Genomic DNA, 25927 nt, shown 5'->3' with positions numbered 1-25927 from the left:
TTGCTTGGGCAGGGCCCCAGCATTTGCAATCTTTACCTCTCCCTGCTCCTCCGCTGTGTAGTCTGTGCCGTCAAATCCATACTGTGCCTGACACCGTCTGAGCCTGGCTCCTGATGTATAGACATATATTTTGAATGTGTACGCTATCCATACATGTTATCCGGGGATACGGTACCCTTTCTCACCTTTGTGCAATCACATGCAATCCATACTGGGCCTGACACCGTCTGAGCCTGCCTCCTGATGTATAGACATATCTTTTGAATGTGTACGCTATCCATACATGTTATCCGGAGATACGGTACCATTTCTCACCTTTGTGCAATCACGTGCAAGCCATACTGGGCCTAACACCGTCTGAGCCTGCCTCCTGATGTATAGACATATCTTTTGAATGTGTACGCTATCCATACATGTTATCCGGGGATACGGTACCCTTTCTCACCTTTGTGCAATCACGTGCAATCCATACTGGGCCTAACACCGTCTGAGCCTGCCTCCTGATGTATAGACATATCTTTTGAATGTGTACGCTATCCATACATGTTATCCGGGGATACGGTACCCTTTCTCACCTTTGTGCAATCACGTGTAATCCATACTGGGCGTGAGAACGGCTGGAGAGCTGTTAAGCAAGCTACAGCACCTGTGGTTTGCACACGTAAGTTTTTCATTTTTTCAGGAATGACGGTTAGGCCTAATTCCGGAACTGCGGTTGACCTGCACTTACTGGGAAATCATCGTTCGCGGGTAATAATTGTAATCAGTGATCCCCATCACTAACGTTGTTCAGCGGGTTATCTGCACCTGTAAGCGACAAACCCTGGCGTTTTCAGTGTAGCGCACATGCAGCCACGGACATGTAAGGGCATGACACACCAGTTATTGGCCAATCTCATGTGCCAGAGCCTCACGTGTCCCTCTAGTAAGCCGGACTCGGACCGCGGGGCATGACGGAGTCTCGTTCGTTAACGGAATTAAGCTTGCAATGTGTGCATCTGTTCTGTAGCTGGCATGGTTGAGGTTTCCCAGGTGGAGTCAAATTTAACCGTAGGCTCCACTCCTGGTGGTGCCCTTCTGGACATTCCTTTAAGGTTCAGCTTTGCAACCATACTGCCCACGTAAAACAAACACTTTGCCTTCATGTACGCTGTTTGGAGGGTCATGACTCGTGGGAATAACACCGCCCAATCAGTTAACCTGCTAGAGAGATCCTTCGTTGCTCCCAAGCATGACATCACACTCCCTAGGAGGAAGGTAATGCCACTGTGGCGACCGTACTCCTGGGGGCGACACAAGTGCACTGATGCCCAGCCACTGCTCGATGAATCTGCTGGTAAATTGACCCAGACCACTACATTCCCCTCGCACGCTACATGGCCTGAATCTGACCCTGATGAAACTCAGGTTACCCTTCCCATATACAGTTCCATCTTACACGGTGACAAAGAGGAAGCTGCAGATGAAAGTGCAGGTTCGGCCCACCCGCCATCAGACACACCACCGTACTATCAGGGGCCCTGTGCCAGTGCCGTCGCCAACGAGTGGGCCCCCCCTGCTTGCTCAGGATCACAGCACTTGCAAGGTTGAAATACTGTGCAGTGAGATGGAAGATGGGGACGACGAGGAGTCCAGACTAGTACAGGGATTCCCTAGCGAGGAGACTTATTTGATTGTTTTCAATGTTGGGACAGCAATTTTTGGGGAGCACTATACTCTGGAGAATGATAGATGGGGCCCACCATGCACTGGAACATTCCAAAGGTGGACATCAGACACTGGAGCAGCATTTACAGGGCCCATTATACACTAGAGCATTAGAAATGGGGCCCATTATGTTTGGAGCATTATTTGGGCCCATAAGACAGTGGAGCTTCATCCATGGGGACCAACATATACTGTAGCATTATGTGGAGCTCATCATATACTGTTTCAAACATTATATGGGACCAATGATTCTGTATGGAGAAATAGATGAGCCTCGTCATGAGATGTAAAAAGTGAAGTATTTTTCATTGTACTATACCGCTATTTCTCTGCCGTATCGGAGCATGATGAGTTGTGGTATGTGTTAAAGGGGCGTTCTTTCGCCCAGGGCACATGAAAACCTGGAGCCAGCCCTACCCCCCCCCACAACTTTAGCCAAATAACCCCCATTTTTCAGTGCGTAACTTGTATTATGAAGTTAATTAAGGTTGACAAGCTTAAGTAAGAAGAATTGATGCTTTTGGCATTCAAATGAGCACTGTAGGTGTGTTTCCTGTCCTCCTCTCATTGCCGACTTTTATTCCCCATTGACTTACATTGGGTTTCGTGTTTCGGGACGACCCCGACTTTTCCCTATAATCGGCCGATCTTGCTCGACCCGACTTTTGGAAAAGTCGGGTTTCACGAAACAAAACTCAACCCTAAAAAACCAAAAGTCACTCAACTCTATTCATTGGTTCTCTAAAGAGCACCAAACATGAATGGCGGGGAGCAACCCCGGAAATGCTTGGCGAGCTCCGAGCATCTCGAGCAGTGAGATACTCGGGTGAGTACGGAGTAGTGGCGAGCATGCTTGCTCATCACTAGTTGGCATGACAACCAGAGGTCTCCTGTAGACCTCTATGGTTGTCACTGCTGGCTTGCTTATGAGCGCTGCCTGGTCGGCGCTCATAGCAAGTGAGTAATTCTGCTACATACAGGCGATCTGATGATCGCCTATATGTGGCAGGGTCGATCGGATTATGGCAGCTTATAGTCTCCCATGGAGGCTATTGAAGCATGCCAAAGTAAAAAAATTATGTTTTAAAAAAATATTTAAAAAATATAAAAAGTTCAAATCATCCCCCTTTCACCCCATTCAAAATAAAACAATAAAAATAATCAAACATACACATATTTGGTATCGCCACGTTGAGAATCACCCGATCTATCAATAAAAAAAACATCAACCCGATCACTAAGGCTACTTTCACACATCAGGTTTTCGGCGTCAGGCGCGATCCGGCGTCGTGCCGGAATGCCGGATCCGGCAAATGTTTTGTAAAACCTGATGTGCCGGATCCGGTTTTCTGCCGGATCCGTCTTGTTCTTGACAGACAAAACCGGATCCGTCTCATCCGGTTCATCCGTTTTTCTATCCGTTTTTCGACGGATTACGCCGGATCTGGTTTTTAAAATTGACCCTTGTGGCCTTCCGAACGGGATTGGCTACTGGAAAACTATATATAGCATGTTCCTACAGCCCTTCTTTGACAGGTTGTAGAGGAGAAAGTGCAGGTTGGAGAGAAGAGCAAGTTACTGGCGAAGATGGATGTTGTCATTGGAAATATTACCACTAGAAGTTCTGTGACGGTTTCAGTAATGAGGGACAATTTTGCACTATACTTTATGTCACCTCAAGGCAGAGTACACTGGCAGGATGACAGAGTGTGAAAGATTTGTGCCCTAACCAAACTTGTGTACCTTCTGGACCAACAGTATATACCTTTGCCAACCAAAGTTGGCTATCTTGTCATGGTCTTACTATTTTTAGCTTTAGGCCACAGGTGTGTACCTGGTTGTGTTTTATGCAAAGTATTTCACCTTTTAACAAAAGTTGTGTACATTGTTAGGAAATCACCAACAATAAACACAACTTTTCAGGTGAAATACTTTGCTTCAAACACAACCAGGAACACAACTGTGGCAAAAAGCTAAAATTTACCCACAGTTATATACCTGGTTTTGAATACCTTTTTACCTTTTAAATACCCTGTATTTAACCTTTTTTTTAAACATATTTCGCCGCAGAAAGAAATGACAGACAACCAATGTAAACAATAATTTAACTTTTATTTAAAATTTTTTTTTGTGTAAACTGTTTTTAAAGTTAAAAAAACTTTTTTAATAAAGGTTTGAAACCAACCAAATGGGCATTTTTATTACAAAAAAAACATTATAACTCGGTGTAGTGTGGGGTGGAAATACTGCTGGAGGGGCTGCGGGACACTTCGACAATGGGAGTGTGGAGAGAGGACTGGGATCGTGGTGGGGAAGGAACAGTTAGAGGTGATGGTGTGGAAAAAGCTACAGAATGGGTGGACATGTGGGAGGCAGAGGAGGTGGTGGGCGGTGGAGTGGAGGGTTGGGCAGGGACTGTAGGAGCAGATGATGTTGATGGAAAGTTGTATGGGGAAGGAGTTTGGTATGGGGAAGGAGTTTGGTACGGGGAAGGAGTTTGGTACGGGGCAGGTTGCTGGAAGTGGGGAGATGTCTGGTACTGGGGAGGTTGCTGGTACTGGGAAGGTTGCTGGTACTGGTGAGGTTGCTGGTATGTAATAGGAGGGGGAGGATGGAAAGTGGCTGGAGGGGGTGCAGATGTAATAGGAGGGGGAGGATGGAAAGTGGCTGGAGGGGGTGCAGATGTAATAGGAGGGGGAGGATGGAAAGTGGCTGGAGGGGGTGCAGGTGGAGGAACTACAGTGGTGGGAGGTGGAGGTTGGGAGGTAACCTGCTGTAGAGCACCGTGGCACGAATGCATTACATGCATCTGCTGGGTAGGAGATAGTGTTGCCATGCGCTCCACAACAGACCTGAAAAAGGTGTGGTTTGGTGAAGATCTTGCTTCTGAATGCATGGTTTGCAGAAGTGTCTTCACCTCCAGAATGCTGGAGTTGATCTGCTGAAAGCCTGCGGAGATTTGCTCTGACAAGACTTTTAGACAGTTCTGGAAAGATGCATTCAGATGCAAGAACTGTGGCGCATAACTCTTTTCCTGACCCCTCTGCCGCTGCCGCCCAGTACCCACAGGTGTACTAGAGGTGGCAGGGGCAGAAGGGTGGGGTAAAGGGAAAGCGATCTCCTCACCAGCAGCTTCATGTAATGTAGGCGGCCACGATGCTCCTGTGCTGGTGGATGGGACAGATGGGTCGAATGTGTGGGAAGGCTGGGAAGGTGCAGATGTACCGGGGCGGTCGAAGTGTCCCTCGGTGCCGGTCTCCTCAGGGATCGCCTCAGAAGGGTCCAATCGTGCAGGCTCCCGAGTGCTGCTCACCGTGCTGTGGAATAAAGAGAAAAAAAAACAATTAAAATACTGACATGGTATGGCCCTGGCTGAAAAAAAAAAGTTACATCTAACATTTTTTTTCACATGTGGTGTGTAATATTTACCTTCTAGTGACCATTGTTTCCCGGAGGAACGACAGGGCTTGTGCGTACTTGTACTTGCTCCTGCGTCCTCCAGATCCACTCGGGGCCCGCATCTCTTTATTGAACTCCTTGAAACGATCACTCACAGACCGCCACCGATTCACAATTCTGTTCCCTGAAACGAGAATGGAGTGGTTAGTTTACAACATCAGTGTTTCACAAACTCCAGTCCTCATGGTCCCCAGGGGTCACGTTTTCAGGATTTCCATAGTAAATAGAAATCCTGAACACATGATCCGTGGGGACCACGAGGACTGGAGTTCGGGAAACACTGGTTTACATCAAGCAACCGGTACTGTATATACTTACGCTCTTTAATCTGGGCCCGAACATCGAGGTCCTCCCAGCGGCCCACAAGGAGCGAACAGATTTCCTCCCAGAGTCGTCGGGTAACGATAAGGTCAGCGTGGCGGCGGTCAGCCATATTCCAGAGCGGCTCCCTTTCTCTGACGAGATCAATGAGGTGGTCCACATCGAGTCCTCCATCCTCACCGTCAGAGTCGGGAGCACGCTGTGAAGGCTGTTAAAGAAAAAGACAAAAATAACATAATTAGCCTCCACAAAAGAAATGAAATAAAAAGTGCAAAAAAACAAAGCAAAAATATTTATACTTACACGCTGGTGACCGCCGCGTTGCTGTCGCCGACGACCCTGGGAGGCACTGCGAGGACCTCTTGGCCGAGCACCAGATTGGGAAGACTAGAGAAGAAAACAAAAAATGTTATGTCTTTGGATGTAGGCATTTGTTTGCTGTGTGTGGTCTGCAGAACATTGTTTTCTATGTGTTGTGTGTAGTGTGATGTTGTGTTTCTGCGTTTGATGCAAAAAACTTACCAATTGTGAGCCCACTCCAGGTGTCTGTCCACCCCTTCCTTCTTCTTCTGGGAGCTCCTCTTCATCTTGTGAATCCTGTTTTGAAATAAAAGGCAATGAATAGACATATATTACAGAGATGATGGATTTTGGAAATAAAAACTTACCGTCAAACGCTGACGATGCGAGGGAGGGCTCCCAGAAGATGATGTGCTGTCTTCCTGGTGGCCACACTCCATGCCTGTGGGTGGTGTTCCAGCTGCTGCCATTGCTGCTGCTGCTGCTGCTGCTGCATCTATTGGGCGGCTGTTGAATAAAGAGAAACAAAGGGCCAATGAATATCTTGATATTCAATAGCCCTAGTTTGGAGGAATGGGGGATTTGATAATTACCGTCTCTCATCTGCTGCTGGCCTCCCCTCCTCAGCATGTTCCATTTGCTGCTCCATTTGGGGTGTTGGTGGTGCTGATGGTGCTGCAGTGGTCTCCTGCCTTCTCCTGCTGCGCTTGGTTGCTTTTTTGGGTGGCATGTTGGGTGTGGCTGTGGGTCCCACTGTCTTGCTTTTATATATGTCTTGTGGGCAGAGCTACTGAGCATGCTCAGACCAAAAAAACCGGATCCGGCCACCGGATCCGGCTTTCGCCGGATCAGGCGCATTGCGGCGCTCATAGGCTTTCATTGTGTGAAAAAGACGGACGCGCCAGATCCGGCGTGTCCGGCTTTGTCGCCGGAGACAAAAAACGTTACAGTGGCCGTTTTTTCCAGACGCCGGATCGCGACACATTGCCGGATCCGGCGAAAACCGGATGAAACGCATGGCCATCCGGCGCGATCCGGCGCAAATGCAAGTCAATGGGGGGGAAACCGGATCCGGCATTGCATTTCGCCGGATCCGGTTTCTGTCAAAAGCGCCGGATCGCGCCTGACGGCGAAAACCTGATGTGTGAAAGAGGCCTAAATGGCGTAGCGAGAAAAAGGTAAAAAAGCCAGAACTACGGTTTTTTTTTTCTGTCACCGCAACATTGCATTAAAATGCAATAACAGGTGATCAAAAGATTGCATCTGCACCAAATTGTTATAATTAGAAATGTCAGCTCGGAGCGCAAAAATAAGCCCTCACCCAACCCGAGATCACGAAAAATGGAAATGCACGGGTATTGGAATACAGCGCAATTTTTTTTTAACAAAGTTTGGAATTTTTTTTTCAGTACTTAGATAAAAAAAGAGCCTATACATGTTTGATGTCTATGAACTCATAATAACCTGGAGGATCATAATTGCAGGTCTGTTTTAGCAGTTGGTGAACATAGTGAAAAAGCAAAACAAAAAACAACTGTGGGATTGCACTTTTTTTACAATTTCACCGCATTTGGAATTTTTTTCCTGCTTTCCAGTTCCAGTACAAGATACAGTATGTTAAAACTATCATATTGGTCAAAACTACAACTCATCCCGCAAAAAACAAAACCTCATATGGCCATTTTGACCGAAAAATAAAAAAGCTCTGGGAAGAAGGGGAGCAAAAAACTAAAATGCCAAAAAATACATCTGGTCATGAAGGGCTTAAAATTACGGTAATATGTTCATGAGAAAAATAACAATGGAAGTCTATAGAAGAAAAACAAACTCAATCTGCCTCAAAATTCATGCCTGGGGGGTGCAGCAATCAAGAAAAAAATAAATTTGACAAAAATTAGGCAAAAGCTGTGTGTGTGTGTGTGTGTGTGTGTGTGTGTGTGTGTGTGTGTGTGTGTGTGTGTGTGTGTATTTTAACCCCATCTAAAACTATGTGTTCATGTAGCTTTGGCCAAGAGAAATCCAACCATATCTTTAGCTATACAATCCGTTCCTACATTACTGGGAAATCTGCTTTTGAATAGATATACTAATGAGGCTGAGCTGTTGAAGAGCTTTGGATAACTGTAAGCTGTTCCCAAGCCTATTATTTTTCTGCACTCCTGTCCTGCCGGAGCCCATCGTTTGGTCCTCTACTCCATCGAACCTCTTCGTTCCTCTCGACTCTGGCAAATGATGTCCTCTTCAGGCATCTTAACTCTATGCCTTGGCTTCCAGTCCCAAGTAGGTCTCAAACGTAACATCCAATCAAGGGATTGTTTAGACCTTGGGCAATGTATGCTGTAATGTAACGACTTGTGCCGTGATCTTGTAACAAGGTGGCCTGGGGTGGTAGTCCCAGCCGAGTCAACTAACCCCGGGACCTTGTACAGGAATAGACAGTAAAGATATGATCCCAAGTGATTTATCTTCTAACCTCAGACGCTGCTGCGCCGGTAAACAGGGTCCAGGGACGCAGTTAAGATTACAAGAGGGAAAAAATGGTTTATTGAAGAACATAGAGTCCTTAAGTCCTTTAGTCCTGACGTCCGAGAGCAACAGATCCTCTCTCCTTATGGGGTCTGGCAATGTCCGCGTTAGTGTCCTTCAGCCGGGGCAACAGATTCTCTACCCTCCTGGGGGTCTGGCAATGCCCTGGCTGCTGCTACACACCTGCTCAGGACAGACATACCCCAACTACTGACTCAGAAGCAGGAACTTCCTGCTCCTCCATGGGGCTGTTAACCCCACTCACCAAGTTAACTCCTGCTTTCCCTGACTTTAACATATCAGCATACAGAGAACATAACACATATAGGAAACATAGCAAGCACATTATCAGACATTACAAACACTGCACATACATTACAGTACAGGATATGTAAGAGGATGAGCCAGTACAGAGTCAGCGGTTCCCTGTACATTTTTAGGCCGGAACTATTTGGACAGTCACCACTGCCGGGGGACGATTCTTCTGAGTGGGGAGGACCCTTGCACTTGACAACAGAGGGCATGGGGGAATTAAAAGGGGCTGAGCATGGGAACGAGGGAGATTTGTCGAGAAAGCGACAGGAGAACAAGGAGAAGGTTGACTCCCTTCTCACTGCTCCGGCTGCGAACACCTCATCCTCTAGCCCCTTGCAGGTTGACTTACCTACTGTACTGACTGTGACCTTACTGAGCTGTTCCTGGATGGTCCCACACCGGTCAGGTCTTCCACTGTCCCAGAGAAACATAACTTTACTCGCTCTGTTCATAGCGAGTACTTCAGAGGTTCGCACGCTGACGCGGCCTGTGAGTGTGCACATGGTTTGTGTCCTGCGCCATTCCAGAAGAATCAGCAAAAGAGACTATTTGTACATTCCAACGCACTCAAGCCAAGTGAGCCCGGATACATCGGCATGGTCAGGAGACAGTGCATCTCGCTCCTCCATAACAGAGCCAGAGACATTGTCCACGATCTACGACACCGGTGGGAGATATTCAGCCTCTCCCCAACAAGAACTGCAAACAATAAGGTACGTCTTTTGTACACCTTTTTCCCAAATATTGTGTTTTTGTTCAAATTCTCTTGTTGCGCTCAGTGTTCCTGTGTTATTTCGCTGGTTATCTCATCTCCCTGTGCTCAGTAGTCCTTGTATGTCAATAATCTATTTTAATAAATCCTGTTAACCCCTTATTTGCCTCTAGCTCTTCACTGAATCCAACGAACTTTACTCCGGTATCTTTACATTTTGGCGTAGTCAGCAGGATGAGACACAGAAAAAACACACAGTATGACAAACGTGCATGAATACTCTGTTGTAAAATATATGTAACAATAAGCAGCAAGTGAAATCTCCAAAGCTTGCATGAGCAAGAAATTAATGAATTAAAAACACATGGGACTTGCACAAGAATGAACAGGTCAATAAGAAAATGTTCACACCACCCAAAGACTGAGACGCAGAAAAAACACACAGTATGACAAACGTGCATGAATACTCTGTTGTAAAATATATGTAACAATAAACAGCAAGTGCTGGTAAAAGATGATAACAAAAACAGGGTATTTAGTTGATACATTTTTTGCAAAAAATGTATATGAAGCCACTGCACCACGTCACGGTATACCCTTCTCGGAGCAGTCCTATCTATTGTATTTAAACCTGACCATGTGAACAATACCTACATGAGCAGAATTCAGAAAGGCGCTGCCCGGTATGGGCATGCTGGGCAAAATGGCTCTTCATGTGCAAGTCCCACAAGAGAGAGGCAGGGAAATCTCCAAAGCTTGCATGAGCAAGAAATTAATGAATTAAAAACACATGGGACATGCACAAGAATGAACAGATCAATAAGACAATGTTCACACCACCCAAAGACTGAGACACAGAAAAAACACACAGTATGACAAACGTGCATGAATACTCTGTTGTAAAATATATGTAACAATAAACAGCAAGTGCTGGTAAAAGATGATAACAAAAACAGGGTATTTAGTTGATACGTTTTTTGCAAAAAATGTATACGAAGCCACTCCACCACGTCACGGTATACCCTTCTCAGAGCAGTCCTATCTATTGTATTCAAACCTGACCATGTGAACAGTACCTACATGAGCAGGATTCAGAAAGGTGCTGCCCGGTATGGGCACGCTGGGCAAAGTGGCTCTTCATGTGCAAGTCTCACAAGAGAGAGGCAGGGATCTCTACAAAGCTTACATGAGCAAGAAATTACATGGGACATGCACAAGAATGAACAGGTCAATAAGACAATGTTCACACCACCCAAAGCCTGAGACACAGAAAAAACACACAGTATGACAAACGTGCATGAAAACTCTGTTGTAAAATATATGTAACAATAAGCAGCAAGTGCTGGTAAAAGAAGATTACAAAAACAGGGTATTTAGTTGATATGTTTTTTGCAAAAAATGTATACGAAGCCACTCCACCATGTCACGGTATACCCTTCTCGGAGCAGTCCTATCTAATGTATTTAAACCTACTGTAACAACCCTGCTGGCATCACTGCATGGCCTCCCATCCCCCGCACACCAACTTACTTTCTGCTTCAAGCCATGCTGTGAATTCTGTCTGTTGCCAGCTCTGTGCCTCTGCTCTCCATGTTTCCAGACTGAGTGTATAGGGGGGCGGCGCCTGAACTCTCTGGTTCTTATGCAGTCAGGGTGCACCTGTGTAATATGTCCCTTACAATCACCTAGAGCCCTTGACTATTTAGTTTCGCCACTCCCACTGAAACATGGCCTGTGCAATGTCTAAACTCAGTTAGCTCCTTGCTGCTGAGCTAGCCAGGCCCTGTCCTATGTCTTGCCTTATCTGAAGGCTCTTACTGCATATTCCTGTGTCTTGGTACCTTGCCTAGTACTTCTCTGTCCGCCTGCCAGGAGGCAGAATATCCTGGCCCTTGAGTCTTGTTCCCAGTGCCTTGTCTGTTCTCTGTCTGCCTGCCAGGAGGCAGAATATCCTGGTCCTTGTGTCTTTGTCCCTGTGTCTCTGTCTGAACTCAGTCTTACCTCTGTCTGTCAGTCTCCTTGTCCGTGGCTTCCTTCCCTGCTGTGTCTTTCTTTGTGTCCTCTCTGTCTGTGCATCTGCACCCTTGCAGCTCTGCCTGTTCGGCTCCTTAGCCGCTCTGCCTGTTCGGCTCCCTAGCCGCTCTGCCTGTTCGGCTCCCTAGCTGCTCTGCCTGTTCGGCTCCCTAGCTGCTCTGCCTGTTCGGCTCCCTAGCCGCTCTGCCTGCTCGGCTCCCTAGCCGCTCTGCCTGCTCGGCTCCCTAGCCACTCTGCCTGCACGGCTCCCTAGCCGCTCTGCCTGCACGGCCCCCTTGCAGCCCAGCCTGCTCTGCGGCTCTGCCTACTCCACACTCCAGCCTATATCCGTACCTGCACCTCCTGTGTGAACAGGTCCAAATACTGTTCCAACATACACCACTCCTTCCTGCCTACACCTGCTGTGTGAGAAGGTCCTTACCTGTCCCTTCTCATACCACGCCCGCCTGTCCTGTGTCTCCAAGCCGTGCCCGCTTGCCCAGTGTCTCCAAGCCGTGCCCGCTTGCCCAGTGTCTCCAAGCCGTGTCCGCTTGCCCAGTGTCGCCAAGCCGTGCCCGCTTGCCCAGTGTCTCCAAGCCGTGTCTCCAAGCCGTGCCTGCCTGCCAGTGTACCAAGCCATGCCTGCTTGCCCAGTGTCTCAGCCTGCCTGCTAGTCACACCTGTCCAAGTGACTTGTCCCCGAGTGGGATCAGCAGCCACAGCCAGACACCACCCTGGAGTGGCACCCGACAGCTACCTGCCGCACAAGCCTGACCTCACCATCAGAGGCTCCAGTGAAAACCGAGGTAGCTGTCGTAGTCACGCCCCTTCCAGGGTAGTCTGGTTTGTGGCACAGTGGGGCCACAACCCCCCGGTTCGCGCCATTCAGCCAAGGCGCGAGCGTGACAGTTTGCACAGGACATGGTCCCCGCTGAGTCCCATGTCCTTCCGCTCGCAGAGCATGATGAACTCTCTTCCTGCCAGTATGAGCCACCGGAAGAATTTGTTCCGTCTTGCATGGTTCCAATTGTTGAGACGTCTGAACCACTCATTGTCTCCAGGGCTATGTATGAGCAACTTCTGGCCTATGAGGAGCACAAACCAGATGACCCGCCTAGGTTCTATGGGGACCCTAAAGAGTGCCAAGGGTTCCTGAAAAAGTGCCTGCACTTCATCCTGCAGAATGCAGCTTGTTTTCCCTCTGACCGGGTCAAGGTGGGATACATCATGTCCTACCTAGCTGGTGATGCCTTGATATGGATCTGTCCCCTTTGGGAAGCAGGGGACCCTGTCGTCTTGAGCCTGGGGGCCTTCCTGGTGGCCTTTCGTAAAGTGTTCGACATGCTTCGTCCAGCTGCTCCTGAAAAGTCTTCCTCTCCAAGCTTCCAGAGACAAACCAGACAAGAGGAACCTGTGGGTGAAACGTCTCTACCACCTATGACTGTCCAGCCATCACCTGTTCCACAGTCTGCCGATGCGGTCTCCCGTGCAAGATCCAAGAGGTCTAGAAAGAAGAAGCGGGCCAAGTTGCAGCCGGAATCTGGCCTCTGCCCTGTGAAGCCTGTACTCCAAAACCCTGGGCCAGTAGGAGAGACTGTCCCTGGCGAGAGTACTCCCTCTCCATTAAACTCTTTGACTGTTTCTCTGCTTTCAGGGAGCTTTGGTGTATTTAAGTCGCCAGTCTTACAGAGTCAGTGTGTGGTCTCTGTCATACAGCTCCCGAAGCCGGCGTGGGCGTTGTCTCGAGGTGGCCAAGCCCTATTGGAGAACAGTCTAGTCCTGCAAGGACAACTGCAGCTCCAGGTCGGAGCTTTATACATGAAGAAGTTCATCTTCCACTTGCTGACTGGTATGCCCATGGGTCACTCTGATCCAGAGATTCTAGCACCCATTTATGTCTGGAAACCTAGCAGGGCACCGCGCTTGAAACAATCAAGTGACAAGAGGTGTCTGGTTCCCTTGTGTCAGAGTCGGTCAGCAAGATCACCTTCTTCATCTGGTCTGCTAGTCGTCGAATCAAGGAGTGATGATGTCTCCGAAGAAGGGGAAGCGGTGTCAGTCTCCTCACACGTCTCCAGCGACTATACCAGTGATCTGCTCCCAGGAGCATCCCTGTCTCTTGATTGTCCTCCCCTGGATTACGGGCTGAAGATGGGTCCTAAGTATTTGCCTTCAACCCCCATGTGGCCAGTGAGTGAAGATACTGAGACAGATTTTCAGGGTAACAGGCTGAAGTGGCTCCCTGTATGTATGCCTCCAGCTTCCATTTGGCTAGTTGGTGAAGATTCCTTGGTCAGAGATGCTTCCTCCTGATCCTAAGGAGGAGGTCCAATTTTCTTGGGATATCGGGCTGAAGTTGGACTCGGTGAAGGTCTCTTCTGTTTCCAGCTGGCCGGCTGATGTAGGGGTCAAGTCTGAGGCTTCCAGGTCCCTGCTTTCTGCCACCCAGGAGAAAGAAATCCAAGTCCTTATACCCTCTGTGTTGGAAGCTGACTCCATCAGGCACCAAGAAGCTTGGCACTCCGGGATTCCTGATGGCACACATATTCCACCCTACCTGAAGGATGTCATGTCAACCTGGACTGTGTGTGGTCCCATTCTCCTTCTTCAGGTCATTCTGGCAGGCTTGAGGAAGAGGGGCCGTAAAGGGGGGGTACTGTAACAACCCTGCTGACATCACTGCATGGCCTCCCATCCCCCGCACACCAACTTACTTTCTGCTTCAAGCCATGCTGTGAATTCTGTCTGTTGCCAGCTCTGTGCCTCTGCTCTCCATGTTTCCAGACTGTGTGTATAGGGGGGCGGCAACTGAACTCTCTGGTTCTTATGCAGTCAGGGTGCACCTGTGTAATATGTCCCTTACCAATCACCAAGAGCCCTTGACTATTTAGTTTCGCCACTCCCACTGAAACATGGCCTGTGCAATGTCTAAACTCAGTTAGCTCCTTGCTGCTAAGCTAGCCAGGCCCTGTCCTATGTCTTGCCTTATCTGAAGGCTCTTACTGCGTATTCCTGTGTCTTGGTACCTTGCCTAGTACTTCTATGTCCGCCTGCAAGGAGGCAGAATATCCTGGCCCTTGAGTCTTGTTCCCAGTGCCTTGTCTGTTCTCTGTCCGCCTGCCAGGAGGCAGAATTTCCTGGTCCTTGTGTCTTTGTCCCTGTGTCTCTGTCTGAACTCAGTCTTACCTCTGTCTGTCAGTCTCCTTGTCCGTGGCTTCCTTCCCTGCTGTGTCTTTCCTTGTGTCCTCTCTGTCTGTGCATCTGCACCCTTGCAGCTCTGCCTGTTTGGCTCCTTAGCCGCTCTGCCTGTTCGGCTCCCTAGCCGCTCTGCCTGCTCGGCTCCCTAGCCGCTCTGCCTGCTCGGCTCCCTAGCCGCTCTGCCTGCACTGCTCCCTAGCCGCTCTGCCTGCACGGCTCCCTAGCCGCTCTGCCTGCATGGCTCCCTAGCCGCTCTGCCTGCACGGCTCCCTAGCCGCTCTGCCTGCACGGCCCCTTTGCAGCCCTGCCTGCTCTGCGGCTCTGCCTACTCCACACTCCAGCCTATATCCGTACCTGCACCTCCTGTGTGAACAGGTCCAAATACTGTTCCAACATACACCACTCCTTCCTGCCTACACCTGCTGTGTCAGCAGGTCCTTACCTGTCCCTTCTCATGCCATGCCCGCCTGTCCTGTGTCTCCAAGCCGTGCCCTGTTGTGAGTTCATTTTCCCCTTCACTACTGAGGCCCGAGGAATTCCCTCTTCTGGTGAAGAAAGGTAGTGAGCCTGATTGTCAAACACCTGGGGCTGATGATGATGACTGGCTGAGTGGAGTTAATGACTGGATATAAGGCTGCCGACGCCTTTCTGGCCTGCGGGTGATTTCTCTGTGGACTTCTAGGAAACCAGTCTGATTCCTGCTCATCTAAAGCTAAGATTTCTGCTTTGCCTTTTTGCATTAGTGTTTTGTTTTCCTTGCTTTTCTGGATTCTGCCATTCCCTGCTGGGGTGAGCTGAATCTCCTTTTGCCTGTTGCTCTGTCTTCAGGATATTCCTGAGTACTGACATAGCCTTTTTTGAAGCCTAGCATCTTCAGGGCCTTTTTACTGTCAGTTTGTTGGCTCTTATTTTCATAGGGTTTTTCACGGATTGCAGACAGCAGCCTTCCTGTCCTTTCCTACCTAAGCTAGCTTGGGCCCCGTCTTTGCTCAGTCTATCTTTCTGTCTGTGTTTTGTTCTTTCTTCTTGCTTCACCGTCATTATATGTGGGGGGCTGCCTTTTGCTTTGGGGTCTGCTCTGGGGCAGTTTAGTTTTCCCCTTTCTTTCTTTAGGCCTAGTTATTTCTCCGGCTGTGATCGAGGGGCCTAGGGCATCGTAGGAGCCCCCCACGGCTACTACTAGTTGTGTTGATAGGTTCAGGGATCTGCAATCCGATAGCTGCCAACTTCTCTGGTTTTCTGGACTTAGCTTCTATTTTTGTGTCTGCCCCCTACGGTGACTCAATCATAACAGTGCCCGCTTGCCCAGTGTCTCCAAGCCGTGCCCGCTTGCCCAGTGTCTCCAAGCCATGTCCGCTTGCCCAGTGTCGCCAAGCCGTGCCCGCTTGCCCAGTGTCTCCAAGCCATGTCTCCAAGCCGTGCCTGCCTGCCAGTGTACCAAGCCGTGCCTGCTTGCCCAGTGTCCCAGCCTGCCTGTTAGTCACACCTGTCCAAGTGACTTGTCCCCTAGTGGGATCAGCAGCCACAGCCAGACGCCACCCTGGAGTGGCACCCGACAGCTACCTGCCGCACAAGCCTGACCTCACCATCAGAGGCTCCAGTGAAGACCGAGGTAGCTGTCGTAGACACGCCCCTTCCAGGGTAGTTTGGTTTGTGGCACAGTGGGGCCACAACCCCCCGGTTTGCGCCATTCAGCCAAGGCACGAGCGTGACACCTGACTATGTGAACAATACCTACATGAGCAGGATACAGAAAGGCACTGCCTGGTATGGGCACGCTGGGCAAAATGGCTCTCCATGTGCAAGTCCCACAAGAGAGAGGCGGGGATCTCTCCAAAGCAGGATGCAGTCTAATAGCATGGAAGCGGCAGAACAGGCAGCTGGGCCGAGAACCAGTATCTCCCTGGGGGCCATGTTAAGTTACTTGCCTAAATTTACGGGGTCCCATACTATGTTGTGTGTCATGATCCATGCTGGATGATGACAGAAAAAAGTACATGTAACCTTTTTTCTTTTCCTTAAGCTGTGGTGCTTAAGTTTGGTTTTGCCCCCCGGTGGCCATTAGGATTATTACACAGTGGTGTCTTTTGTTCTAGTTTTCCCCCGGTGGTGGTGAGCGTTATTGCACAAGATAAAAGCAGGTGTGATTGCTCTGGCTCTGCTATAAAAGAGTGTCAGGTGTTGCAATCACTATTGGTGATAGTGTTCATTTAAACCATCCTTGATGGAGGAAGGATCTAGAGAGAGGTCCTGGCAGCTCAGTCAGAGCCCTGTTGTGGAAGGAGTGAGAGGGGATTTCCTTGCAGCTTTGACAGAGCTTGGTGGCAGCTATTAAGGAGGAAAGCTGCATTCTGGTGGTTGACTCTGTTGCTGGTAGCAAGAGCAACAGAGCAAAGCTAAGTGGTGTTTCCCTGCTTGTATTTTTCCCTGGTGTGTATTAGTACAGTGGTGGGGCCAGTGCCTGCATCACCCAGCTCCCTAGCAAGGAATAGGTGTAGGAACCGGCCTAGGGAACGTTAGGAGTGTGAGGGACACTGACTCAGGGGAGTGCAGGAGGTCTCCACGTCCCCGTTCCCTATCGCAGGGCCCACCGTTGTAACTGTTTCCCCTTCCCCCTTGTCTTGTTGTTTTAGTTACCGGCCTACAGGCCGTGTCACATAGGACAGTTTCACGTGCCGTGTCTTGTTGTTTCAGTTACCGGCCTGCTGGTCGCGTCACACAGGACGGGTCCACATGACATTGTGGAGTAGGACAGAGCGCATGAGGGGCATGATGAGAATGCACCATATGACCTCGAGGCCAAGGTGGCCATTATGTCTTTGGATGGAGAGGCTAGAGACTCAGTGATGTTGCGTACCCCCCGAGACCATGATACGTTTACCAAAGTACTCCAAATCTTAGAGGGACCCCACTGACATAGGAGAAGGACATAGGAGAAGTTAGGAATCACCTGTTTAGCCGCATGCAAAGAAAGGGGGAGACAGTTATGCAGTATATGAATGCGCTACAAGAGTTGCACACTGCCATTGCTAGAAAGGACAGTGGGGATAGGGCCGGCAGATGTCATGGCATATGGGATACAGACAATATGAAACGGGTACACCATCCGGGTACCACAGTAAAGGCACTGGCCCAGAACAGGGGAGAGAGACAACATCTTAAGTGTTGATCCCTGATCACTGCCCGATTTCTCTCCATCCTCATCCTCTTCTTCTTCTTAATCTTCCTTCTCGGGTCCTGCGGAATCGCCATGCAGATGCCCCAGGACAGAAGATGAGGCAGCGCCCACCATTCCCGCAGCTGAACCAGCGCACCCCATTGCAGACCTCGTATGGACCTCACCCCCTGAAAATTATGAGCCACTGATTTCTGATTTTGTGGCAGAATCAGGAATCAAATTTGACACCACTGGCCTCACAGAAATAGACTTTTTCAAAGTCTTTTTCTCTGAGGATTTTGTTAACCTCATGGTGGAGCAAAATAATTTGTATGCTCGTCAATTTTTGGAACAAAACCCGCCTTCATCATTTTCTAACTGGTCTCCTGTAGTTTCAGTTGTAATGATGCAGTATGGGGATCCTGAGGAAACCAGAACTTCGGCAATATTGGAGTGTTGATATTGGAGTGTTCCGAATGGTCATGGCCCAGATGCGCAATAATAATAGTAATGCACAATGTCCCACACGAGATGACCCCAACTATGACCGTCTGTTCAAAATTCGGCCGGTCATCGAAGTGTACGTGCCCCAAAGGAACATCTGCGTGGATGAGTCTTAGTTCATTTTAAGGGAAAGGCTCAGATTCTGTCAGTACCTGCCCAGCAAGAGGGCCAGGTACGGAATCAAACTCTACAAACTGTTAGAGTACCTCAGGGTACACCCACAGGTTTAGATTTTCGAAGGGAAGGACACCACGATTGAACCCCCTGAGTGTCCCCCTGTCCTGGGAGTGAATGGGAAAATTGTGTGGGATTTGGTGCACCCACTGCTAGATAAAGGTTATCGCCTTGACACCGATAACTTTTATACCAGCATCACACTCTACAAATCGCTCTCTGTATGAGGTACCGCAGCCTGCAAAAATCAGAGAGGCCTCCCAAAAGCGCTACTTGGGCAGATGCTCAGAAGGGTTGACAGCAGAGCCCAATGTAGCGACCACCTGCTGGTGGTCAATTACAAGGACAAGAGGGATGTCCTTCTCTTGACCACCATACACGGTGATGGCAGTGCCCTCAGCACTGTACGGGGTACCTCAACACAGGTCTGCAAACCGGACTGTGTACTGGGGTACAACAAAAACATGGGGGGGGCGTTGATCTCTCTGATCAACTCCTCCAACCATACAATGCTTTGAGAAAGGCTAAGGTGTGGTACAAAAAGCTGGCGGTGCAAATAGTATAAATGGCATTGCTCATTGCTTTCCTGCTGTCACGATGTGCACACCACACTGATACGTTGTACTTACAGTTCCAGATGGTAATGGTTAAGGCCCTGATATCTGGCACTCCGGAAGGAGCGGGCCCCAGTACTTCCGGAACTGAAGGTGCTCGTATCGTACCAGGTCAGCATTTTACGGGGGTGGTCCCGCCAACTGGAAGAAAAGGTAAGCCACAAAAAAGTTGCAGAGTGTGTTACAAAAGGGGAATACGCAAGGACACCATTTATCAATACAACACCTGCCCCGAAAAACAAGGACTGTGTATGAAGGATTGCTTCAAATTGTACCGCAAATGGAACATGATGCCCGCAAACCATTCCACCAAAGTCTGCATTCCAAAATGCCACTACTTCACTTTCGAGCCCTGACGTGTGCCTAAACAGTTTTTTCCCACATACGGGGTGCTGGCGTACTCAGGACAAATTGAACAACTACTTTTGGGGTCCAATTTCTCCTGTTACCCTTGGGAAAATTAAAAAATTGGGGACTAAAAGATCATTTTTGTGGGAAGAAAATAGGATTTTATATTTTCACGCCTGGGCATTATAATCTTTAGCAGGGATGGGGGCTGCCTTATACTACAGTCTGCCTATAGGGTGGGGGTGCTGCCTTATACTACAGTCTACCTATAGGGGATGGGGAGGATGCCTTATACTACAGTATGCATATAGGGGATGGGGGGTGCTGCTTATACTACAGTATGCTTATGGGGGGCTGCAATATACTATTCAGTCTGCCTATGGGGAGCTGCATTATACCATATTGAGGACTATATAGTGTATTATACTATATGAAGGCTATCTAGGGGGGCATCATACAGTGTGGAGATTACAGTAAAGGGGCCATCATACAATGTGGAGATTACAGTGAGGGGGCCATCATACAGTGTTGGAGCCATCATTGGGGGATACTAAGAGGTCAGTATGTGTACAGTGAGGGGGCATTATACTGTGTATAGGGGAGCTGTACAGGGGGAGACTTAAGACATTATTAAATGTAAAGTGGGCACTTATTGTTATAGGAGAACTCATTTTACTGTGACTATCAAACGGGGCACACAGAGGGCATTATTACATTCTAGGGGACAAAATGTGGGCACTGTTTTCTAGGGCACTTGCACCCAGAATTACTATATTATAGAGGGATGCTTTAGAATTTAGAGGGCACACAGAACCACACAATAGGTGAAGAAATAGGGACACATACAGCAGCAGTGGCTCAGCATTGGGGTATCAGGTGTAGTAATAGGGACACATATGGCAGCAGCGGCTCAGCACTGGGGTATCAGGTGTAGTAATAGGGACACATACGGCAGCAGCGGCTCAGCATTGGGGTATCATTGTCGGTCTGGTCCAGATGGAAAAGATGAGAAAAGTGAACGATTCCATCAAAAAGAACATCAGCGGTAAGTCATCAACTATAACCGTGCAGCAATCACTTATACAGTATGTTTAGTAGGACTGGTATTTACAACTGACCATATGGCGGTAATGTCCATATTGGTCTTTATATAGGAATTATTTTCAGTAACAGCGCAGTCATCTCCTACATCCACTATTAGGGTGCATCACCGAGCTGTAACTAAAGTTACCTGTTAGGGGCCCTCTCAGAAGTTTCGCCCCCCCTGAACCAAAACCCTAGCTATGCCTCTTAGTGAAATCCTTGGGGGTTCAAAGTTCTCACCACACACCTAGTTAAGTTCCTTAGGGGGTCTAGTTTCCAAAATGGGGTCATTTGTGGGGGGGATCCACTGTTTAGGCACATCAGGGACTCTCCAAACGCGACATGGCGTCCGATCTCAATTCCAGCCAATTTTAGTTTGAAAAAAGTCAAACGCCGCTCCTTCCCTTCTGAGCCCTGCTGTGTTCCCAAACAGTTGTCCCCCTACATATCAGGTATCAACGTACTCAGAACAAATTGCACAAATACCTTTAAGGTCAATTTTCTCCTTTTACCCTTAGAAAAATAAAAAAATTGTTGCTAAAAAATCATTTTTGTGACTAAACAGTTAAATGTTGATTTTTTCCTTCCACGTTGCTTCTCCTGTGAAACACCTGAAGGGTTAATAATCTTCTTGAATGTGGCTTTGATCAGCTTGATGGGTGCAGATTTTAGAATGGTGTCACTTTTGGGTATTTTCTGCCATATAGACCCCTCAAAGTGACTTCAAGTGTGAGGTGGTCCCTAAAAAAAAGGTTTTGTAAATTTTGTTGTAAAAGTGAGAAGTCGCTGGTCAACTTTTAACCTTTATAACTTCCTAACAAAAAAAAATTGTTTCCAAAATGGTGCTGATGTAATGTAGACATTTGAAAAATGTTATTTATTAACAATTTTGTGTGACACATTTCTCTGTTTTAATTGCATAAAAATTCAAAGTTTGAAAATTGCAAAATTTTTCAAATTTTCCCCAAATTTCCATTTTTTACACAAATAAACACAAGTTATATCAAAGAAATTTTACCGCTAACGTGAAGTACAATATGTCACGGAAAAACATTCTCAGAATCGACAAGATCCGTTGAAGCGTTCCAGAGTTATAACCTCATAAAGGGACAGTGGTCAGAATTGTAAAAATTGGCCCGGTCAGTAATGTGCAAACCACCCTTGGGGGTAAAGGGGTTAATCAGCACTCTATCTTAATTTTAACGGATTTTGAATGCTGGATAAGGCTATATTCACAAAGGTCACAGAGTTGAGGTTCCTCATGGGTACCCTTTCTATAAGCTAATGCAAATATTTGTTGCAAATAGTGGAAGTGACCAGATGCAGTGATTCCCATGGTTAGTTTGATAGAAAATAACAAGAAAAGAAAAGCCTAATCCTGTACCATTTTTACGATGCAACCAATAAGTGAACAAATAATAACGATACAATAAAAGTCAATAGCCTTACTCAATATTGAAAGAAGCCTAGCGTCTATATTTCTCAAAAATCATCACTGAATAATACTGTCATATAAGATCTACATATAGTGAATTGGACAATGTTAAAGTTCTCGTTGTTCTAAGCATTTAAGATACTTATGATTCATTTCCTATTGGTCTTGACTCATGTGCAATGGAAAGGGTACATGTCCCTCGCCTCTCCAGAATCCAGCAATGTCTCCTGCGCTCACCATACAGATCTTACAGGTAATTGCAGAGGAGAAGACACAGTGGTCTGTGCAGCTGTAATTTAACGCAATTTTCTCTGTTGTTGGTGAGTGTGATCAATGTACAGTAATTAATGGTGGAAGTAGATGTCTCCGTGCTCGCATATGCACCAGTTCATCTTGAATATTTGATAATTAATGAGATGTAAAAAATTACAAATTCATGCTCTTAAACAAAATTTTGCCCCCACTTGACACAAAACACTCACATAACATATTGAGCATGGTTAGCATCTCTTAGCTGGCACACATAATTATTTATAATACAGATATGTAGCCAGCGGCAGAAGAGTCACTTACTAATTATCATTGATTTTAGAAATGCAGCATTTTATATAGCTTACCTGTCATTATAAGCCCCCTCATAGCTGACGTTGGCTTGTTCTGCTACTCTCCTGCAGATATATGCTGAACTAAGGAAGTTGTGGTAACAGACAAATCTTGGCTCTTTTATTGAGTAAGTGTGATTAGGCAAATAACAAACATCTTGTTTATTTTACGTCCTGTATAGGCTGCCTAACAAATAAGTGTAGTGGCGAAAGTTTGAATTTCTCAGACTTGGGTTATGTGCATATGGCACCTTTAAGATGGCGGTGCAGCCACAGAACTTTCTCAGGTGAAGCCGATTCATGAAAACTCCACCGGCTTTGCATTTGTTCTTGTAGCAGCTCCACCACCAGCATTTTACTCTATACTGTCAAGTATAGATAGTAGGAGGCTTCCTAGTAGAATCCAACTCAAGAATAAGCATATCACTTTTTTTTTAACCTCTTCAAGATTTCCGAACCCTGAAGCCATTAAGAGAAGGGACATAAGATGTAACATGTGCACGGCAATGTCATTTTGACATTGCTATGCATTCTGTTTGGTTTTTTTGGGTGCTTTCGTGGTACCTGGCAGAATCCTCCTAAAAAATATGCTGTTTGCATATAGCCTTAACGTGAAAGTCGAGCTATCATCAGAAAATTACATATTGCATAAATGAGGCTTCTGTGTGACATGTATTTTTTTTTTTTAAATGTTGGCAATGTTTATTTTTTCATATCACAATTGTTATTAAAAAGAAAATTTAGTAATCTTGTAATTTTCACAGTGGCCACTGGGGCTTTTTAGACTCGTACTCCCTGTCGTTTCAGGAAGAGTTTTCAGCAGGTTCCTTATTAGTAGAGGCAGGATTACATTAACAGTTAACATCTCTATACACAGCTAAAAACACAGGATCCACCAATCAAAATAGATGATAACACAGCTGGCCCTGTTCCCTTCACAGTGATTGTTACACTTCTGTCTCCTCATTGGGGCCAATCTCCACTCCCTTCCTCTATGGCTGTCAAGTTTTGCTGTGATTCACATCAGGTCTTACAAGTGCCCCAGTGTTCAATTGCTGATTGACACCATCCAGTGTCTTCTGTTACCATCATCTTCTCTGATTCCTGTGACTCCTGCAATCTTCAGTTAATAATCCTCTAAGTTCTGGATAAACCATCATTTGTTGTAAGCTTCTTAGAGACTGTTTAAATTACACTGCATTCATCTTTGCAAACTACTTTGATTTCTGCAAACCCTCAGACCTGCTGGTTAACCCATCATTTGTTGTAAGCTTTACAAACTGTTATTAGATGCTGTTCACTTTAAGCTGTAATCTGCTGTTGATCCTGTTACCTTCATCCGTGTGCTGCTTCAAACCTGACATTTTTTTTAAATCTGCCCCCCCCCCCCCCGTTTCTATGGCTTCCAGTGTGCCCTGCCTCTCATTTATCTTCCATCGAACATACCTTATTGTCCAAGTACTTGCAGTTTCGTGTGCTTTCCAGTCTGTTGTGCCAATGCTCTGGATCCATATGTCTACTCTTAACCTGTGCCTTTGTGATTCCACCTCCACAAAAGTTTGGTCAAATTCTGTTCATTGAGGCTCATGTGCATCATGTGGATTTTTTGAAATTGGAAGTTAGAGTCTAAAAAAGACCCCCAGAATTTATTGGATCAGATCTTCACTCAGCCCACCTTGTCAGTATGTCATCATTATAGGACCACCAAGGGGCAATGGATTGAACAAGTTATAGTTACTTCTTTATTTTATATTCTTCTTCTTGGCTAAATTAGTGAAAAGCCTGTTATTTGCTGTATTCTTAAAAGAAGACGGGGTATTGTCAAAGCAAGGAGGCTTTGTTTTTGTGAAGATAATTTGTACACTTGCCGACCACACCCATCTATGCTTCTTTTTTTTTAGTAAATTCTTTAGTAACCTCACTGTTTTCTTCACATCTAGAATTGCGCCATATATCAAAAATATGTGTCAGGATGTGGTATATGCCCTGTAGGATTCTTCCTCTATATCGGAGTCTTAATATGTGTGTGCCCTTATTAACTAAAGTTAAAAAGAAGTAAATCGGAATAAAAGGTTAATGTTGTCTCTTGTGTAAGTAGGAGTTGTGTGAAAGGCAGTTTATCAGTAAAATATGTGCTACTAGCTGCTGGCCCGATTCTAAAGCATCGGGTACTCTAGAATATGGCCAGCGGGAGATTAAAATAAAAAAAGTGATATACTCACCATCCGACGGCCCCCGGACTGTGTCCCTCCTCTCAACGCGACGTCATCAGCAGTCTTTGACGCAAAGCCTTACTGGGAACAGAAGATGCTGGGAGCGTGGAGAGGAGAGAAAAAGTCAGGAGGCCGTCGAAAGGTGAGTATATCACTCTTTTTTATTCTAATTCTATTTTTTACATGTTTATGGTACCCAGGGTCCGGAAGAGTCTCCTCTCCTCTGGACCCTGAGTACCACTAGCCGGTCATCTCCTGGCTGCGTCGCAGCTGACACCTGTGCACCCTAATCTCCGGATGGTAGCGGTGGCGTGCGTACTTCTAATTGAGGACTGCGCCTGCGCACTGCGCCTGTCGCTGATTGCTCGAGGCCTGGGGCCTCGACCAGTCAGCAATGCAGGATTTCAGTTACAGGCAGACAGACACCATAAGACGATTATATTTATAGATAAGGGTGGTGGAGAAAGAGACCTGAATCAGTTACAATCAAAATTATTCAAACACCACTGCAAATTCGTTTTTTTGGCAAATGTACAAACTATCTGCTGTTTGCAATAAACCAATTAAGCAAGAGCAATCTACACAACTCATAATTGATATAATAAGTGGTTTCTTCACATTCAGAACAAAATGTCTATTTAACTGACCAATGCAGTCCCAGAATTATACTATCCTTTCATGACAAACATTTTGGTACTTTGTAGAGAATCTCTGACTGTTATGATCTGCTGCAAATGTAATGTATAGCCACTCACCAGCTTCCGGCAGCGTTCCTGAGCCCATATATTCAAATCAGGTGCGAACTCTTGCACACTTGATGCAACTTATAAAAGGGTAATTGTGTCAGGCATTGAATTAAAACACATCAAATACCTCTACTGGCTAGGAGGGTTTATTGACTGTTACATTTGATTGCATGCCAAGGTCACCCGACCATTTTCTTTCCATCGAAGAAAATTGGTCTGATTATGCTAATCAGACTGATCAGAGTTTGACCAGAATAGGATCTGATTGTCTCTGAGGTGGGAGAGGAAAAAAATTTTTTCCACCTTCTCCAAACAGTTAGTCCTTAAAAATCGGACCGCACTCGGATGTCATAAAAGAACAATGGCTTCACTTGGCACTAAGCTGCTACCAGATTCCTGAGGAGGCACATGGTCAAAAATCTTTGCGTGACTGCAAAAGATGTGGTGCACGCAGGCACTGAGGCTTAATTTTGCACATTAAAGCACATACTAAACAATGA

At 46.9% G+C, this 25927-nt stretch overlaps 1 protein-coding gene across 1 annotated transcript in view; it reads right to left on the bottom strand.

Annotated features, from left to right (window-relative positions):
• Positions 1-25927, bottom strand: part of LOC141085010 (cell adhesion molecule CEACAM5-like) — a 139242-nt gene that overhangs the window by 98786 nt on the left and 14529 nt on the right. The window lies entirely within an intron of this gene.

This window comes from Dendrobates tinctorius, unplaced genomic scaffold (assembly GCF_039654945.1).
Source record: "Dendrobates tinctorius isolate UK_male_01 unplaced genomic scaffold, ASM3965494v1 ptg000028l, whole genome shotgun sequence".
Lineage (NCBI taxonomy): Eukaryota > Metazoa > Chordata > Amphibia > Anura > Dendrobatidae > Dendrobates > Dendrobates tinctorius.
The sequence above is the reverse complement of the archived record's forward strand: the minus strand, read 5'-3'. Positions and strand labels throughout refer to the sequence as shown.